The 3,398-nt window shown below is 51.3% G+C and overlaps 1 protein-coding gene across 1 annotated transcript in view; it reads left to right on the top strand.

The window, feature by feature from the left end:
• Window positions 1-3,398, top strand: part of Slc13a3 (solute carrier family 13 member 3) — a 73,041-nt gene that overhangs the window by 40,870 nt on the left and 28,773 nt on the right. The window lies entirely within an intron of this gene.

The raw sequence follows: 3,398 nt of genomic DNA, 5'->3' as shown, positions 1-3,398 counted from the left end.
GATAACCTCTTGAAGTTTTTCAAAATTTACCAGCTTTAAAGCTGCTTTTCTCAGACCCACCAAAAGACATGTAACAAACCTGTCCCTAGCTAGAATACCATTCCATTGAGGATCCAGGTCAGGCACTGTCTCCGCTCCGATTGGGTGTGCTCTATCTGTTTGGTGAATCTCGTCTGCATGTGCTCTTGCTTGTTCCCAAACTCACTTGCGTTTCCTCGAGAAACAAATTGTTAATAAGTATCATGTGTATATCATGAAAAGTCAAGCTGTACGACTGAGTGATATACTGNAATTCTTTGATNAAGGCAGAGGGATTAGAAGTATAGGAGCCCAATCTCTTCTCTATCTGAGAGAGTTCACTCAGTGAGAAGGGGACGTGCACTCTGACCAGACCATCTACCCCCGCAACCTCCCTTAAGGGAAAGACAGTTGTTGGGTCAGATTCTTCTAGGGGTGGAGAGCTTGAGGCTTTGGTCGTGGCCTTAGGGCGAGTAATAGGTGGTGTGAAGGTGGGTGCCAAAGTAGAATGCTTAGAGGGGCCTGCAGTTGGTGCAGAATGAGGGGGAGAGCTAGAGGTGACAGGCCCTGGGGAATCTCAGTGGGGGGAAGCCAAGGTAGCAGTGTAGGTTCTAGATGGTGCAGAAGCAGGCCTATGGCAGAAAGGAGGCTATCCGTACGCTGGGTCCAGTATCTTAGTATCATCCAGTGGGAGTTGTGCAGGGTTCATGGCTAACAGGAGTTGAGTTGCAGGAAGTACATATAGCAGGATTGGAACGGAGATGAATGAAAGATTTTGCATAGGTAAACTCTTCCCATTGGTTTGTTCTGGCAGTGTGTATTAGGATCCTTAAAACAACTGGATCCAGACCTTATTGCAAAGGAATATCAATTTTGATGCTTTCAAAGGAGGCATGAACCTTAAGGACTCAAGATTTTCTGAGGACATGTGGTTGCCCATGCTCTGGAAGTTCCTGGTATGTTCTACCGGCGTCCCGGGAACAACTCAGAAACCTAAAAGGAAATCAGCCAGGCTAGAGTGCCCAAGTCATCATGAGGACCTCTAGTGGCTACCCAGTAAGTCCCAGACTTACTGTGGGAAGTGCTCTACCCTGGCCAGGGATTTCAGCTGACCCGCTGGGGGTCTGTACGAAAAGAGCAGCTTCTGAAAGAGCAAGGTCCAGATGGGCGGTGTCTCTCCTATGCCAGCTGAGTCAGTAGCCCCTTAGTTCTCAGGCAGAACTGGCCAGATTCTGTTCCATGAACTGGAGGCCCCACCCCGCTGACAGGCCCTGCTGATAGTATGCTGGTGTCTGTGCGAGGTTTTTGCGAACTGGTAAAATGGGAACGTGGAAGCCCGACCTATAAGGCGCTGTGGAAATGGCACAGGTCACTTAAAGTTTCTGTGCCCCGGGACAGTGGTGGGTCACGTGGTAGAAATGGCGGGAAGTCGTGCTCCTCCCCCCTCCTCCTTAGGCCTTTGTGTGAGCCCCCAGTTGTTTGCAACTGCTTCAGTTCCGGGGGGGGGGGTGGGATGGAGACAAAGGCTTAACGCAGTTAATCCCTTTGACTGGGATTTAAAACACAAGGGAAGGTGGGGTCACCAAGAGTTCTGGCTTGGAGGGAGGAGGGGAAGTTGCAAGCTGCTGTGTGGAGAGTTAGCGCACACATGTGAGCAGCTGTAAGGCAGTGGGAATCATCCCGTGGATGTTGTGTTTTGTGCCCACCGCTGCATCTGCTGGGGTGCCCCTCAGGCGCACCCGGCACTGGTAGATGCTGGCTTTTCTGCTTAATCCATCCTGGGTTTCGGCACCAATTTTATGTTTTGGGCGGATAAAGCAAACAGCAGACCACGCCAAGGTGATTCCACATGAGAGAGGTTTATTAAGCAGGGATGGTGGGGGGCGGCGAAGTGAGTAGAAGAGAAGAGCAGAGAAGAGGAGAGAAAGAGGAGAAGGAGAAAGAGAAGAGAAGAAGAGGAGGAAGAGGAAGAGAAGAGAAGAGGGGGGAAGGGGAAAAGAAGAGGAGAAGAGGACGAGGAGGGGGTGATCCCCTAATTTATACAGAAAATGGCATCACACCAGTGAGGGTGGAAACTGAGCCAGGTGAGTTGTGGGATTGAGGGTCATTGTCCTGGCAACGCAGGCCCAGGGTCACATTGTTAGGCCAGGGCTTGGAGTATCCTGTTTCTAACAGGGAGGGCTCAGTGGGTGAAGGAAGGGCTTGCTGTGCAAGCATGAGGAACTGAGTTTGGATCCCCAGCACCTACCTAAAAGTGAGGTGTGGTGACACACATCTGTTACCTCAGCTCTGGGGACACAGAGACAGATGGACCCCTGGGGACTCACTGGCCATCAGAGTTGAGTCAATGAGCTCCAGGTTCATTGAGAGATCCCGCCTCAGACAGTAAAGTGGGGAGTGACTGAGGAGGACAACCAGCATCGACAGCCTGGACTCTGTCTCAAAACACAAAACAGACAAAGCCAAATGAACGTATGCTATGCATGGGGCAGAAAGAAAGCAAAACAAGTCAGGGTACAGAGGGGATAAGACTGGGGCCCTGTAGTAAGACATCAGTTGGGACATCTGTTTGCGGAGCTGATGTGTGAGCTCTAGAATGGGGCTGTGAGCTCAGAAGCTAAAAGAGCACTTCAGAAGGAACAGAGGCCCTGAGGGGTGACTGCCCTTGGGTGTCTCGGGGAGCAGCATGACCAGGGAGAGTGGGTGGGGGTACCCCTGTAGTCTGAGGCAGGTGGAGGTACCCCTGTAGTCTGAGGCAGGCAGCTCACAAGTTAAACATCATCTCACAAGTTAAGACATCATCTCAAAGACAAACAAGCAAACGATTTTTTAAAAGAATAGGGGGCCAGTGGGTTACAAGCATAGCATGTGAACCCCAGAGAATAAGACAGCGAGACCCTGAAAGATCAGGACATCAAGATGTAAAACTCAGATCTTAGCTGGAGGCTTTGGCCCAAGGCAGGAATGAGGCCAGAGGAGGCTTCCAGCTCTAAGCAGGCTCCTGCAGGGAAGTCTTTCTGCCAGCAGGGAGGGTCTCTAGACACTGATCCCAGGCCTAGAACAGGAGAGAAGGGCTCCAGGGGCTGCTTCACTCTGATAGCCCAGGCTCTGATGTGTAAATCATCTTTTAGGGTCCTCTATAACTTTCAGATTCCAGGATTCCAAGTGGCTGGGTCCCTGGAGTTGCTCCGTTGCCCCTCCCTACTGTCTATTTGTATGATTTGCACAAATGCAAATGTGAACATTTGGTAAACAGCACTAAAAAGGATCTGCTGAGGCTGCCCACCAACTACACCCTGTGCTCAGCCAGAGCCCAATCTGAGAGGCAGCAGCAGCAGTGGCGGCTGCGGTGGTGGTGGTGGTGGTGGTGGTGGTGGTGG

This window comes from Mus pahari, chromosome 3 (genome assembly GCF_900095145.1).
Source record: "Mus pahari chromosome 3, PAHARI_EIJ_v1.1, whole genome shotgun sequence".
NCBI lineage: Eukaryota > Metazoa > Chordata > Mammalia > Rodentia > Muridae > Mus > Mus pahari.
The sequence above is the reverse complement of the archived record's forward strand: the minus strand, read 5'-3'. Positions and strand labels throughout refer to the sequence as shown.